Source organism: Haemaphysalis longicornis, unplaced genomic scaffold (genome assembly GCF_048455015.1).
Source record: "Haemaphysalis longicornis isolate Haplotype H1 unplaced genomic scaffold, Haemaphysalis longicornis Haplotype H1 scaffold_8, whole genome shotgun sequence".
NCBI lineage: Eukaryota > Metazoa > Arthropoda > Arachnida > Ixodida > Ixodidae > Haemaphysalis > Haemaphysalis longicornis.
The window spans coordinates 7,959,415-7,976,628 of record NW_027526445.1 but is presented as its reverse complement, the minus strand read 5'-3'; the positions used below and the strand labels follow the sequence as shown (position 1 = coordinate 7,976,628).

Sequence of the window (17,214 nt, the reverse complement as noted above, 5' to 3'; positions counted from 1 at the left end):
GGCGGCAAAGGAGGGTCCGCAGTGATTGACGCGAGCCTAGGCGGAGGAATGTAGCTAGCTGTTTTGAAGGAGGCAGAGAGGGAGGAGGAGTCGATCGGCAAGTGGGGAGAGGTGCATTTAATTGCTTCTGGCGCAGCTAATACTGAATGTAGATCAATAATTCCAACGGCATTGCATCGCTATATTGGTGCTACGTGACAATACAGGCTTTTTGTAACTTTTACAGAAGGCTTTTCTGGGTCCCTTTAAACACAGAAATTTTGGTCTGTCTCTCTGTCTGTCTGTTCAGCCACACGGTCAAAGTAAAATGCTTACTGCGCCATAGTCCTATATACTCACAGCCAAATCTAAACGTCTAGCGGGGTTATATGTTCATAGTTGTCAACTTTGTTGAACAATAACAAGACATTACGCAAATATAAGACAGGAAATTTATACACAAGGGATATTTAGTCTTCCTTTATTAAAAATTTCATGGATGCTTGGTTTTTCGATAGTAAATGATATTCTACACCTACTGCAGAAAACCGCCGCCTCCTGGCGGCATACGAAAAATCATGCGGCAACAGCAACGAAAGGTTCCACTAGCTAGGTTCCACGTTCTGCTTGGAACGCACGTGGAGCACGGCCACAGGGTTCTATAAACCTTGTAGTCGGCCGCCTCAATTCACGCTCGTCTCCGCCGTACTGCAGCGCTGTCATCGAGGAACGCAGCCTGTAGCAGTGGAACGCGGTAAATTCAAATCGCCTTCTGCAAACCTTTAGTGTGTTTATCTTGGGATGAGCGCGACAGTACAGGAACAGCATGGGAGGTGAGCGGGAAAGCAGAGGGGGGCATTTCCTTGGCAAATGTCTACAAAGGCTATCGTCTTTTGACGACATTTGCAACGAAAGGAGCAGATACGCGGCCAATTTTTTTGTGCTTCTGTTGCGAGAATCTCCAGGGGCTCCGAATTTCTCGCTAAAGAAGACAAAATTGTTAATTTAATATGGGTACCTTAAGAAGTAAGCACTGGAGGCATTACGACCAAGAGGACTAATACATCTGGAATGAAAACAACGCTTCAAACAAAATAAAAATTACACAATTTCGCATCCCCGCAGGGTGGCTGTCTCTCGTGGCAAGTAAAGACACTTGCATAGAATATTTGGACCCCACCCTGGACCTTAGTAACCCGAATACACTGTTCGCGTGCTGGGTAAATTTGGAAACCCCTTGCCGATTGTTCATATGGCCGCAGCGCAATATGTTCAGGATTCCCTATATGTCAGTTTGATGTTTAATCACGTGATCGCTGCCCACCATAATGTCACGAAAGTTTACCGCATACGAAGTGGGAGTAGGTAAGACTGGTCGTCCGAACTTCAGCATCAAAAAGGGTTCAGCAACTTGAGTTGTAACTATTTCTTTTTTGCAGTGTATGCCCAAATCTGCTGAGCGTTCCCTGGAGGGGACAAATAATACAGAAGAGGGAGAAATATTTCCACTAGGCGACATTGTAAGCATTATTTGTCGTTTTCCTCGAAGTCATTGACAGCTCACTCTGCCAAGTGACAGAATTTATCTCTATGTGAAATCTTTGCAATATTCACTTGTTTTTTAGAGTACCCACGAAGTATAGAAATATTACGTGACAGAGATAAAATGCAACTTTTCTTGGTTGTAAGGTCTACATTTGTGGCAGTTGAATACGCGCCGAATGGTGGTTTTATCGAACAGTTAAATATATTAGTTTCGCAAACAATGATTGAAGAAGTACAATCAGAGAGCTGTGGCGTAGGGCTAAATATAAATATAAATGAATCTAAAGAAATGACAAATAAACATGCTGAATTCGCACTCTTCAGCATTGATAACTAAGCGCTAGAACAAGTAGAAGAATAGAACAGTAGGTCAATATTATAGTAGGTCAAGGCTGATCTCAACCGCGAGGAAGGAAACCGACCCAGAATAGGAATGCGCTGTCGTGCATCACATCCGTGTCGCCAATTAAGTAATCGAAAAATTCGCAGAGCACAGTAAACCACTTTGCATGGCGTTTATGGATTATGAGCAACCGTTTGATTCAATAGACACCGCAGCAGTGTTGAAATCGTTAAAAGACCAAGGAATACAGGATGCCTGCGTACGACTCCTGGAAGACACATACGACGGATGCACTGGCAGGATAATCCTTCACAAGCAAAGCTTAATCTTCTAGATTCGAACGGGAGTGCAACAGGATATACCATCTCACCGAAATTCTTCGCAGCATGTCTGGAGAGGCAACTGAAAAAAAAACTTGACTGGGAAAACGCAGGGTTACGGATAATTGGAGAATAGTTGAAGTTGTAGTGATGGGAATCTAATCTGCTATAAGCGCAACTATCATCATCATCATCATCAAAACCGGTATCCTACCATCATCGCGAGCGGTGCGTGGACCGGTGCGTCAGAGTTGCCGCAAGAGAGACGAAACAGGACTGCGCCTGCGCACCCGGTCGGGCGCATGTCATTGCAACTCCCCAGTTCCGACCAGGCCTTGCGCACCGTCAATAAATGTAAGAGGCCCAAGCTCACCGAGACCACGGCTTCTTCCTTAAAACTGTTAGGATTGCAGAGGAGATGATCTTGCTCATGGAATCTGGAGAACAATTGCAAAAATGACAAAAGAACTTCAATCGGAAAGCTGCGCCCTATATAGGGTTAAATTAATTATGAATAAATCTGAAGTAATGATAAACAAACATACTGAATGCGCCCTCTTCAGCATAGATAACGAAACGCTAGAACAAATAGAATGAATGAATGAGTGAATGAAACCTTTATTGACAACAACAAGGACAGTAGCTAGGGCACCGGCCCGGCGAAGGGGTTCCCAAGACCGGGGTCCCCTAACTGCGGCTGGCTGCACAGGCCCTTTGCAAAACTATCTTCCCCGGATCGTCAGGGCTGATCCCGACCATGAAATAGAAATCCGGCGCGGAATAGCAATGGGCTGGTGTGCGTTCGGGAAGCACTCGCAAATAATAAAGAGTATATTCCCTCTCTCCTTGAAAGGAATAGTATAAAACCAATGCGCGCTACCGGTTATGGCCTGTGGAGGAGAAATATGGCGCCTTACGAAGCAACTGGGAAGCGAACTTAGGTCGACCCAGCGGGCAATGGAGCGAATAAGGATTGGGATAACTCTTAGGAGCAGGAAACAAGCATAGTGAAACAAAGGGAAAGCTCGAGTAGAAGATATCATAGTTATAAAGAAAAAAAAGTGGACTTGGGGTGGCCGTGTAGTGAGACGAATCAACAACAGGTGCATCACGAGAGTAAAAGAAAGGACACCGAGAGACGAGACAGGAAAAAGAGGAAGGCCGTTACTCGATGGAGAGACAAAAATGACAAAATCCGGAGGCAAAGAATGGACTCGGGCAGAGCAAGACACGAGCGGGTGGAGGTCAATGGGAGAGGACTTTGTCCTGCAGCGGGTATAGATAGGGTGTTGTTGCTGATGATGAGTAAAACCTGAAGTCAGAATTCAGATGCCTAGTGATATAATAGAGCACTTCTAGCCCTGCTGCTGTTCTTTCTTAGGCTGTCGCAAGGGCTCCGGTCTGTATCTTTTCACTTAAAAGCATCTTCTGTGCGAAAAGCTGCCCCGCTGCTGCGTACCTCTGCGCCGCCGTGCGGCTATGCTTAAAGTAGTGAATGAAAAACTATCACTCAGTGCATTGCGCCAACGTGTTAAAGCAAAGCTTTACTACTTTCGTCCAGCCATTTCGTGGAGGATGCGCAAGGTGACCTTTTGATCAGAGACACAACCCCTTTCGACTCCACCCTGGAAGCGCATCGCTTGATTCGCCAAGCCCGCTGTAGGCGCTGCGCACAAGGCCACGTTTTCAGTCGTTCTGCGCAACATGAAAGCGGTGGTCGCCGCCACCGCCGCCGCTGCGCTGGCATCCGACCACCCCCAGAGCCTCCCATGCATGCAGCGCTGGGTCGTTTCGAGCGACGTGATTCGTCTCGCGCCCGGCGAAGAGGAACGGTGCGTTCGCCATGAATGAACGCCGCGTTCACCCGGTCTCCTTCTGTGAACGTTGCACGAAACCGAACGGCTTTTAGACGTGGTCGGCAATACAGCTTACCCAAAGGTTAACCAAGCCAAACCAAGACTCAGCCATAAGCCAAGCTTTTGCGTTGCATATCCAAGGTTAGCTGAGCGAAGCCGCATCCATTTTTACTTCTTAATCACGAGGGCGTATATCATTCTGTAGTGCACACTGCCAACTTTATTCCTGAAAGGTTTTTGACCTTGACGCAATCTAAGTACTGAGATTTTGTAGGTTCTTCCCGAAAAAAATGAGTTCGACATAATTGAAGCACCGAAAGTTAGTTGATTTTCTCAACCAGAAAACGGTCGCATTGGCAGTCGATAGAAAATAGCGCTTCATCCTTCATCAACTTGGGTCATTTACGAGTCATCCCAACCTCGTTGTTGCGTTCTCCCACCACTAGGCCCAGATCAACTTTCACGTTGTACCGCCATGCTGACGAGCAATGAGCGTACAAGTTTCTTCACAGAATTTCCATGATCCTCGGCCCTGTGTTTGTGCGTTGCGTGAATAGAGTGCAATCTATTTTCGTCTGTTTCGCAGCTTGAATCTTCGGCGGAAGCACTGTAGCGGCGGGAAGTCCAGTATGCCTCCGCCACCGGTTTGATAGCGTTAAAGAAACCGAAAAAATCCTCAGGGTCTCTTACGCTATCCCTAACACGAGTTTACGGTGAAAGCCTCAGTGGCGATGCATTAAAGGAAGACACATGGTTTATGTTGTTTCCCTCTACCTTTTTTTCAGTGTCTTTTTTCGCCGCTTAGTCATATAGCTTAATTAACGGAGTCATCCAGTTGCATCGCTTCGTTATTCAGCTAAGTAGGCGTGTTTTGTATGTGCTCAGGTGAGACAAAGAGGCTGAGGCGGCATAATGCTCCGAGCGGGGTTCTGTTGGCCGCTGAGGGGCAGTCTCATCGGCTGGACTTATTCGCTAGAGTAGCTCGAGGATTCGACAGCCCGTTTGACGGGGTTGGACTCTGAGGCGATCAAACCTCTCTACAGCACTTGGGCATGTCCTGCATTGTAGGACATGCCCCCGTATAGTTTGGTACTGGAGAAACACAACTGAGCGACTTGCGAAGAAGCTGGGAAGAGAGCCTGTGTTCCTATTTTTCTCATGCCTGGTAGGGAACACCGCAACCACGTTGAATGAGAAAACACGGCTGCGTTTCACTCTGAATCTCACAGAACGTTTTCCGGTGATTACAGAGAATGCACGACGACTTCACTTTCCCTGGGTGCCTATCCGATGCGGACGACAGCGAGGAATGCGCGGTGAGTATTGAGACTCGTAGAGAGCAATGTGCACCTTGCTGTCACAGTGGAGCATAATTTCAAAAAGAATTGTATGGATTGTTTATAGCTTACCGAAGCGGTAAGGTAATTTTTAGGCAAGAAAAAGGTTGCGCCCGAGTGTATATATATATATATATATATATATATATATATATATATATATATATATATATATATATATATATATATATATATATATATATATATATATATATATATATATATATATATATATATATATATATATATATATATATATATATATAATATATATATATATATATATACCTTATGAGACCAGTGATAGCCTCGTTTGTGAAAGTTAGGACCGCTGAATGCAATGTTCCAGTGGAATGCAATATTCACTGGCGCCTGGTTGCGGCTTCGTCTTCTTTATCTCTGTATATACTGATCATCGCCGATTCTTTCTCCTTTTGGAAGTATCATAATCGGTAACCGGGTTCAGTCGCCATCTTGCTGCCTTTCAGCTCGGATTGCGAATAAAGCGGTTTGCGGTTACTGGTCTGCCTTTGCCTACCATCGGTCTTACAAGTGATGGAATGTGCTTTTCGGTCCCGTAATCCACCTCTCCAGCTGCCCCACTGGAGCTCCGCTCGGGTCGCCGTCTAACGCCGGAAACTTCAGCGATGATGCTGGAATCAGAGAACGCCACGGCTCCACAAATCCGCTCCCCCAGCCCCCAGCGTGACCCTCCTCTCTTCGCTGGCCTTCGTGACGATGATGCCGACGAGTGGCTGGACAACTACGACAGGGTGAACAAATTCAACCACTTGGACGATAACCTCAAGCGGCAACATGTTTCGTTCTCCCTTACCAAGGTTACCGAGACGTGGTACCCAAATAACCGGCATGCCATCACTGACTGGGCCGATTTCGTTGCACAGTTCCGCCAAATTTTCGGTTCTTCTAAAGCTCGGAGCGACAGCGCGAAAAAGAAGCTCGAAACCCGTGTGCAACATGCGCATGAAACGTACACCTCATATATCGAAGACGTTCTGGCGCTGTGTCGTCGCGCCGACCATAACATGCTGGAAGCTGACAGTGTACGCCACGTTCTGAAAGGAATCAGTGAGTTCGCGTTCACCACAATAGCAACGCAGAACCCCACAACCGTCTCGGATGGGATCCCCACTTCTAAGTGTCTCGTCGAACTACAGTCCATACGCCTTCGTCAAGACACGGCTCCTACTACCACCTGGGATATGAAGACCTCCGTGCGTTGATACGCTGTATTATTCCAGACGAAATGCACGCCAATATTTCCCAGTACACACACTGTGTCCGCGAAGCTCCTTCTGTGCTTGGCCTACGGGATATCGTTAAAGAGGAGCTCGCGTCTATGCCCGAACTTCCGCCTCCCACCCAACCTGTTTCTGTGGCAACGCCACCTTACTCGAACGAGGCTGGTCAGCACCCTCTACCGCTCACTCCCATTACGACACAGGCCCCGCCCGGCTATGTGGCCGCCATGCCTCAGTTGCAAACCACACCGACTTATTTTCGGCCAAACCACGACCCCAACGTTGGCCGGCCAGTCTGCTATTATTGGGGCATCCGGGGCCACATCTCCCGATTTTGTCGAAGGCGCCAACGTGATGAACGACGCGGCTACGTAACCTACGAACGCGATTATGTACGCCCGAATTACTTCGGCTACACGCAGCGTACGCATCCGACTTTCTCACGCCGTTCCCCATCACCACCCGAGCCACCAATGGACCTTCCTCGTAGGCGGCGTGATACGCGACGCCGCTCACCATTGCCAGGCCGTCGGGCCCTTTCGCCCCTTCGGCCCGCGACCTACGTCACCGACCACCACTCGGAAAACTAGTTAATGCAGTTTTTGGAAAGGAAACGGCATCACGTGGTAAACTTACAATGCCTCCGGGCGTCCATCGAACATGTCAGTTTTGGTTGAAGGTGTTTGTGTAGATGCCCTTATTGACACTGGGGCCAGTATATCGGTGATAAGTATGGAATTGTGTGCACGACTACGCAAGGTTCGAACACCCTACAGCGGACCTTCTTTGCATTGCGCCAATAGCGGCACCATCAAGCCATCCGGACAGTGCACGGCACGAATTTTAATCGGTATGCTTCGTCATCACGTTCAGTGTGCAGTGTTGTCACCCTGTGTGCATCACCTTATGTTGGGCTGGGACTTCTTGTCATCCACATCCGCCGTCATTTCATGCCATGAAACACAAATTGAACTCGCAGATACGAAGGATACTAATATTCCGGAAGAAAAGCCACAACTCAATTTGACAGCAAGTGCAGATTACGTTTTATACCCTGGCCACGGCTGACGGAACGATTAATGCGCGTTTTATTCCCCAACGAGTCATTATCGCGATCGGCTTTGTCCGTTTTACTCGTGGGTTTGCGCTGTTCGTCGCTACAAATACCACTTCTGAGACGATAGTCCTCTCTGAATGCATTACGCTCTCTTCCGTTGTGGCTGATGATAGCCTGTCTTCAGATTCCGGCCCCTCACGTCCCAGTCTGGCAGCCACGATTAGCAAAGACCTCACAGCTTTCGAAACGAAACTCCTACTTGAGCTGCTCGAAAAACACAAAAACTCATTAGACTGCATATCTACCAACCTCGGAAACACTTCGGTGGCACAGCATCGTATTGAGACAGAAGGGACCCACATTGTTCGCCATCGCCCGTACCGTGTGTCGTCGTCGGAAAGGAAAGTCATCGAACAAACCATCGTGGACATGCTTCAACGAAACGTTATTGACCGTCCTCGACCGAATGGTCTTCTCCTGTTGTTATGGTGAGAAAAAAGGCGGTTCCCTACGCTTTTCTGTGGACTATCGGGCTTTGACTAAAATGATCCGGAATGATGTATATCCGATGCCGCGCATAGATGACGCGCTAGACCGTCTACAAGCGGCTGAATATTTCTATAGTCTAGACCTGCGGTCTGGTACTGGCAGATCCCGATGCGTGAGTTGGACAAAAAGAAAACGGAATTTGCGACTCCATACGGCTTGTACGAGTTTAATGTAATGCCTTTTCGCTTATGCAACGCCCCAGCCACATTTGAGCGCATGATAGATACAGTCCTTCGCGGCCTTAAATGGAGAACATGTTTGTTTTACCTTGATGACAATGCCATCTTTTCATCAAGTTTTGCGGAACATCTGCAGCGTCTGGACGAGGTGTTGACTTGTCTGGCAAAGGCTGGTATGACTCTTAACACCAAGAAATGTCGTTTTGCTAGCAAATACATTAAGGTTCTCGTCACGTCGCCAGTAAAGATGGCATACGCCCCGACCCAGACAAAAGTTCTGCTGTAGCCAATTTTCCTCGTCCTCAGCAACAAAAAGCCCTGCGTAGCTTTCTCGGTCTGGCGTCCTATTTTTGCCCTTTTGTCAGCAATTTTGCTACTCTCGCTGCACCTCTGAACCAGCAATTGAATTCTGATATCCCCTTCGACTGGAGTGATGGTTGCGAAAACGCCTTCCAAGACCTCAAGCAAGCGCTTACTTCCGCACCTGTATTATGCCACTTTGGTGACTCGAGACAGGCGATCCTCCACACCGACGCTAGTGGGCATGGCCTTGGCGCCGTTCTGCGGCAGCGCGATGCTCACCACAGCGAGAGTTTTTGCTTGTGCCAGCCGCTTTCTAACATGAGCGGAGAATTAAACGATAACGGAACAGGAGTGTCTGATCGTTGTGTGGTCTGTGCAAAATTTTCGGCCGTATCTCTACGACCGACATTTCACAGTGGTCACGGACCATCACGTTCTGTGCTAGCTGTCATCATTGAAAACCTTGTCGGGATGCCTGGGACGCTGGATTCTGTGATTACACGAGTACGACTGTACGGTTGCGTACAAGTCTGGACTCAAGCATGTAGAAGCAGACGTGCATTCGCGGTGCCCGGTGATGCCGTCTGCAAACGACATGGCGTCACTTTCTCATGCACCGCCATCATCAGTTGCACCTGTCGACTATGCACCGGCTGACGACCGCCGCGACATGGTCGATCATAAACGGGCAGACAGTTACTGCCGGAAAATAATGGATCGGCTCACTGGTTCGACACGTCTCACTGAATAGCCGCCTACGTCGCCAACTGCGGTAGTTCCAGCTCATAGACGGTGCACTGTATCAGAGAAACCACCACCCAAATGGTGCCACATGGGTCCCAGTTGTGCCTCGTTTTCTCCGGAGTCGCATATTGCACGCTTTTCACGACGACGCTGCCACCGGCCACCTTGGGTTCCAAAGGACCTACGATCGCTTTCAAGGTCGCTTCTTTTGGCCATGACTCTCGACCAGTGTTGCGAACTGGTCGGTATTGATTTGTACGGGCCCTTACCGACGACTTCCACTGGTCACCGCTGGATCTTCACGGCAGTTGATCACTTGACTCGCTACGCAGAGACAGCGCCACTTCCCTCGGCTAGCGCTGACGACGTCGCTGCCTTCTTTTTGCGCAACATCCTGCTACGACATTGAGCACCTCGCGTACTGTTAAGTGATCGCGGCAAGATGTTTCTATCTGAGATCCTTGCCGAAGTGCTTCGTGCCTCTAATACCTCGCCCAAAATGACATCCACAAACGAACGGGCTCACCGAACGTTTTCACCGCACGCTCCCTGACATGATATCAATGTACCTACACCCTGACCACCGAACTTGGGACACTATATTGCCTTCAGTAACCTTTGCCTTTAACACTGCAGTTCAAAGCACTACAGGATACGCGCCTTTCTACCCTGTCCACGGCCGTCATCCATCGCACGTGTTTGATACCTGTTTACCGCTCCTGTGTCCGCTTCTGCATCGTTCCCGGAACAATTCGTGTCTCGGATCAACCACTGTCGGCGCCTGGCTCGCATGCGCACAGAAGCTAGCCAACAAGACTGCAAAGACCACTACGACGCTGTTCGCCGGTACTTCTCTTTCCGACCTGATGACGAAGTCTTGGTCTGGACACCGGTTCGCTCTCCAGGCCTGTGCGAAAAATTCCAACACCACTTCCTCGGTCCTTACAAGGTTCTTGAGGCTACCTCTCCTGTGAACTGTCCGTCACCCTCGTTTGTCAAAGTTCGGACCGCCGTCATTGCGGCACGGAGATTGTCCATGTTTCCCGCCGCAAGGCTTTCCACCGGCGTAATCCGCAGTAACACGTGACCAGGCGGCTGCTCACGCCCCCCCGGGGGGGAGGGGGAATTAGTGTGAGACCAGTGGTGGCCTCGTTTATGAAAGTTCGGACCGCTGAATGACATGTCCCAGTGGCACGCAATCGTCACTGGCGTCTGATTGCGGCTGCGGCTTCTTCATCTCTGTATATACTCATCATCACCGATTTTTCCTCCTTTTGGAACTCTCAGCATGGGTCATCGGGTTCGGTCGCCATCTTGCTGCCTTCCAGCTCTGTCTCCGAATAAAGCGGTTTGCGCGTACTGGTCTGCCTTCGCCTACCATCAGTCTTATATATATATATATATATATATATATATATATATATATATATATATATATATATATATATATATATATATATATATATATATATATATATATATATAGGAAATGAGGGGCTCGTTGAAAATAACACAGAAATAAGGGTTGGCAGTCGAGAAAACCTCGGAAAGCAAAGGGGAGGATGTGGTAGATCATTGAAACAGATTAAGAATTTGGAAAGAAAGAAAGAAAGTGAAGAAAAAATGCCCGCCAGGTGGGATCCGAACCCACGACCTCCAGAATACCGGTTTCTTCACTTTCTTTCTTTCTTTCCAAATTCTTAATCTGTTTCAATGATCTACCACATCCTCCCCTTTGCTTTCCGAGGTTTTCTCGACTGCCAACCCTTATTTCTGTGTTATATATATATATATATATATATATATATATATATATATATATATATATATATATATATATATATATATATATATATATATATATATATATATATATATATATATATAATCTATATTATATATAATATATATATATATATATATATAATATATATATCACTAAAAGGCTCACCGAAAGGGTTCAAATTAAACTGACGACGACTCAGCGAACAATGAAACGGAGATGATAGGCGTAAAGCTAAGGGACAAGAAGAGAGCCGAGTGGATCGGGAAACAAACGTGTGTTAAGGACATATTAGTAGAAATTAAGACGAATAAATGGGCGTGGGCAGGGCATGTAATGCGAAGGAAAGGTAACCGTTGGCCATTAAGGGTAACAGAGTGGATCCCTAGAGAAGGCAAGCGTGGCAGGGGACGGAAGAGAGTTAGCTGATCATATGGGGTCAAGAAATTTGGGGGAATAAATTGGTCGCAGTTAGCGCAGTACAGGTACAATCGGAGATCTATGGGAGATGCCTTTGCCCTGCAGTGGTGATGGTGCCCTGGTGATGGTGCCCTTTGCCCTGGTGATGGTGCTGATTATATATCAAGCTGCAGTTCTTATTGCAGGTGCTATTTGCCTATTTTGTAAATGCTTTGATGGCGCCGAATCAAGTATGATTCTGCTGCAGGGTTGAAGAAGCCAATGTGGACGTTGAGAAAAAATCCGCTGGTTTCCGTAAGCGGGAATCGAACCCACATCGTAAATAGAGCCCCTTGAAATTTGCGGACGACAGCTTTTTTTTCAAAAATTCGGGAAAACACGGGTGAAGGATGATGCAGTAAATCTACTCAGAAAGCTTAATCGCATGGTTAAATACCTACATAGTACGCCCTTTACTTGAATACGGTTCTCTAGTTTGGAATCCTCACACAGCATCCGACATAGCAAAATTAGAATCAATAAAAACAATCCGCCTGACTTATATCTGTCGCAGATATGACCGCGATTTTTCGCCTTCATCCAACTTAGCAACTTTGGGGTTAACTTAGTTATCTGCTCGGCGCTACTCAGAATGCACTTTCTCTACACGTTAATTATTTCACCACGCTTGCCGTCCCTTGATTAGTAGGTGATGCTTGCAACACCATTGTCTATGCATAGCGTAAGCCAACATAAACTAAATATACGCCAGCTCAACCGAAAACTGATTTCTTTAAATATAGTTTTTACTTTTACCTATTGAACTCTCTGCGGAGTCCGAGACTCACGTACGGATTCGGGTACTCACATGGGGTAGGCAGACTCCGGCAATCCAATGTGAGGCTTTATTGCCTGGTAGATACAGGGCATACAGCAGACAGTGGCTCTGTTTGCTCGCTCAAGCCGTGGGTCTCAGACCTCGATATCCGTCATCACGGCTGCGGGAGAGGGGAAGGCATCCCTTCCGACCGATCAGGACAAAATGTCTCAGCAGAGTCTCGTGGAGCCAACTGGGTTCACCGTCATTGGGGCAATCAGAGTAGACACTACCGAGATAACCGATTCCGACCAAATCGTCGACTGCCGGAGGAGCACTCGTTCGTCCCGCAGGTCCGTTCCGGGAGAGAGCAGGTCTTCCCCTGGTCGGGAAGAGGGTGGAACGAAGGAAGGAGACAAGCTGGTCCTCCTTCGCCCGCACGTTCGCGCACACGTTCACGGCGAGCCGGTTCGGCGCGTCGCATGGGGTCATGAAGAGGTCACGACTCACGTGGCGCACCGGCTGCCCAAAATGGCGGCTCCCAGCTCGCGAAAAGGAGTGCAGGCGAGGCGTAGGGAAACAAGGGTCGCCACAAGCTAAGCAAAGAAAAGATGGCTCAGGCTTAACAGATGTAAACCTACTTAGCACGAGGGAGAGCCAGGAAAATGCACTCAGCGTATAGTGAAAGTTTGCCTTTGCTTGAGACTCCCCAGCGTGCTGTCGAGCTGTATCCTTACTGTTGGGTGGCATAATCGTTTCGCTTGCGTTAAAGGGCACGTCCAGACAACCCAGCCGGCGCGCCATTGATGGCGACACTTTGGGACCAAGCGCTGGCGAAGCAGCCGCTAAGCGTTCGACTTGTCACGTGGTCCGCTGGCGCTGAAGCACGCGCGCGGACGGTGCTGCTGGCGCTAAGTGATCAGACGCAGATGAAGTAGCCTTTTCACCCTTCCCTAGTCACTTTGCACCTTTGAAGACCCTTCAATGAGCCAGATTAGTCCAGCGGTAACACTGTATTTTATCTTCTGTTTCAGACGTTTCATTGCCGCGGACTCTGCCACGACAAGGTGTGCTACTGCCAAGACGAGAAGGACTGAAAGTTTTAAGGATGTTGCCGTCGCATATTTGGAAAATTGAAATGAACCTATTCCTACCAAGGAAAGAAGACAGTTTTCCAAGCTTGCAGATGGGCTTGCTGAAAGAATGGTGTATTTTTTCGGATGCAGTCATAACAGCTTATGAAAACAGCAAAATATATAAGATGGGGTGGGTGGGGTGACATATATTCCTCGATACACCAAACTGCATGCAGGCATGAAAAATGTGCACGAAGGAACGGACTTGCACTTCCAGCTTGACCTCCAGCTTGCGCATTGAGCGTCGTCTGCTATTTGTAATTACTGAGCATGGGCATCAATCACACACATGGAATGCCTCGTAAAGGTCGCCTCCACGTTCAAGATTTACCGATCTGAAAAAGTCCTTGTGGTTATGTACGCTTTGCAAGCCGCACTGCAGCATAACGACAGAAAGTCACGCACAACTACGCTGCGCTGACCGCCACCGGCATTCCACTGACGAGCGGTTCGCCACCGGCGGCGCTGTTCGCTGGAGCGACGGTGGTGCCACACAACGGCCGCCCGCTCTCTCTACCACAAGTATTTGGCCAAAACGTTTATGAGTAGTCCACCACTAAGCAAACTGGGTGGAAACTTCTTTCGCACTTTTTATTCTTTGTGCAGGTGCTTCTGAGATTGTTTCGAAGCAGATAAAACCTGGTGTATTTAACACTGAAAGAGAAGTCGAAGAAGCAGTGAAGGACATTTGTTGAAGACTTTTGTGTGGATAAATTGTGTTGTTTTACCCATGTGATTATTATATAAACTTTTTTTTGCGATAGTATGCCCTTTGGCGCAAAGTCTTAGAGGTACAAGTTGGCACTCGTTTCCCGGATGAAATCCAGGAGACAGCGGTGGTGGGGCCCCCACAGCCATCGTTGGAGATAAGGGGGTCTCCCATGATGCAGGCCTGTGCCGCAAAAATGTCTGGATCTCGCTGCCCTCAGGGAAGGGCAAGTTCATAGCAGGTGGTGGGTGTCGGCGTCTTCGGCAGGAACCGTACAGAAGGGGCAGGTGTTGGTAAACGGGCATGGTATCGTGGTGACCACGCCCGGGTTACCGCAGGAGAGAGGGCCACCCCAACTCGAAGTCTACGCAGCAGGACCTCCTCCCAGCGAGCGAGCCCAGTGAGAGGCTCTGTTCCACACGGTGGGATGAGAGCGCGTGTGGCGCGACGCAGATCTTCCTTTAGTTGGACAAACTGTTCATGTGGGTTCGTTGTCAGCAAGGGCAGCGGTCATGGAACCGAGGAGAGGTGACGGGAACTATCCGCCGCAATATGCGCAGTGGTAGTATTACGCCGTATCCACGACAGTCGGAGAGGGCAGGGGTACGTATCAGTTTATGAATCTCTCTTGAAACGGACGGGTTGGAGGCTACACGGCGCAAATCCCGTATTGCCGCCGTTGAGTCCGTGTACATTTGTACAGTGAAACGTCCAGGGTCTTGAAGTGCCGGTAGTAGCGCTTGCAGTCCGTCCCGGATGGCTGTAAGCTCCTCCAGCATAGAAGGCCAGGTGCGGATTGTTTCATAGGCGCAGTTTTGGTTCGCTTCTGAATGAGAGGGACATTCGATCGCCGTAGTTAAAACGCCGTCGTGGCCCCAGCGTCCACAAATGCCTCTACAACCTGGGGCTGGTTTACAGCCGCTCGTAATGGTGCACCTGCGGTCTGCGCGCCTGCGTTCCCGGTCGACCCACTGTGGAGTCTGGTTACCGGCCTGTTGTCGGTCACTTCATGGTATAGCCATTGCGGCCTAGTCACAGGGTGGGCTGGTAAGGCGAGTAGAGTATGGCCCATGTAGATTGCCAACGCCGCTGCCTCCGCAACAAAATTAAGTTTGTGCTGGCGGGCGGAGCGGCGCTGATGTACAAGCTCATCCAGGGTGTTCAGTTGAGCTTCTGTCTGAAGGGATGGTATGGGCGTTATTTGAGGGAGGCAGGTAATTGTCCGCATTGCAGCTCTATTAATTGATTCAAGTCGGGCCCACTTCGCTTGGGTCATATGCTGGAATTGAGCCTCGTCGACAAGTCGAGGCTGAAGTATTGACCGCACCAAGAGTCGGGCTATTTTGAAGCAGGAGCTTCCAGACTTTTGTGAAATGCGTCGGATAAGGTGACGCATTTGACCTGCTTGTTGGCGGGCAGATCGAAGCCACAAGACAGCTGACACTGACGGTGAAATCTCCAATCCCAGCACGTGAAGAGAGGTGGCAGTGGGCACAGGCTGGCCGGAGATTTGTAGCGCGATCGGGGATATCTCCAGTCTACGACGGCCCCAAGCATTGGCCACGGACAGAAGGGCTGTCTTTTCGACTGAAAGCGAGAGACCAGCGTATGTACACCATTTCTGTGTGTGGCTAAAGCTTGTTGCAGGCTCGCGGCTTGCCGAGACAGGTCTGGGTGGACAGTCCGTACTGTAATATCGTCTGCGTACACCAGGAGGTGTAGGTGTGATATAGAACGAAGATGCCAGGCAAGCGGCAGCATAACTACGTTAAAAAGGAAGGGTGAAATCACCGATCCCTGCGGCACTCCATGGATGGACGTAAAATGGCCATAACTAACTCCACCAATCTGTACTGAAAATGATCTTTTAGTCAAGAAGGTCCGGGTAAAAGAGCGGACCTTTTCCGGGACAAGTATGCTTTGGAGAACTTCCACAATAGCTCTGTGGCTGGCGTTGTCATATGCCTTGTGAATATCCATGGCAAGCAACGTCCGCATTTTGCGAGATCGGCCGCCAAGTAGCACCATTGATGATCAGTGCTCAAGTCTATCCTCTGTACCCAGACGAGGTCTGAACCCAATCTGTGCGGGGTGGCACCACCGGTCAGTGTCCATCCGCCACTGAAGTCACGTAGCCAGCATTCGCTCCAACAGGTTCCACAAGGTGCACATTAATGATGCTCGTGTGGTTTGCCTGGCTTCGGTATAGCTACAATATCTGCCCAGAGCCATGACTCTGGTATTTGGCCCGAGAGCCACACCTCATTGATGGAATCAAGGAGATGGCTCAGGGCCGGATCGTCGAGGTTCTTATCAACCTCGTACGTAACGCCGTCTGGGCCGGCAGATGACCGAAGTTTCGCCTGATCTATCGCAGCCAGGAACTGTGCCATGGTGAACGCCGATTGCATTCCATGGACGGCGTCACCATAGGGAGAGGCACCGACGTGGCGCGGTAGAGTAAACGGGCACTGGCTACTAGCAGGAAGGTTGAAAAATGCAGGGTACAAGGCACGAACCACATCGAAGACAAATTGGTCCGCGTTCTTGCCTGATGCCAGGCATGCACTGGCTGGTGCATCCGAATGCGGCCGCCTGATTCCATTGCCCAAAAAGTTCGCCAAATAGACGATGTGGTGGACGAAGGGCGAGCGACTCACACAAGCTGAGCCATCGTTGCCGTGAAAGACGTTTGTCATGTCGTCTGGCCGCAGCGGTCAAACGTTGCAAACGCATTCGAGCCGGCGCACACGAGGGATCTCACGAGGCAGCCACTTCAGCCCATTTGCGCTTGGCCCACATCTGCAAAAGTCGGAAGTCAGGCTTTGGTCGAGACTCCTCAACCAACGTCCTCCGACTGGCACTGCTCAGACCCTCTTTAATCAATTATATAAAC

The 17,214-nt window shown here is 49.1% G+C and overlaps 1 long non-coding RNA gene across 3 annotated transcripts in view; it reads left to right on the top strand.

The window, feature by feature from the left end:
- LOC144149089 (uncharacterized) overlaps positions 1 to 14,289 on the top strand; it is a 34,621-nt gene extending 20,332 nt beyond the window's left edge. For all 3 annotated transcript variants that reach the window (XR_013318179.1, XR_013318178.1, XR_013318177.1), the window contains exons 3-5: positions 1,419 to 1,499; positions 5,294 to 5,359; positions 13,508 to 14,289. This is a non-coding gene — a long non-coding RNA (uncharacterized LOC144149089). The remainder of the gene's footprint in view (positions 1 to 1,418; positions 1,500 to 5,293; positions 5,360 to 13,507) is intronic.
- The last annotated feature ends 2,925 nt before the right edge of the window (positions 14,290 to 17,214 follow it).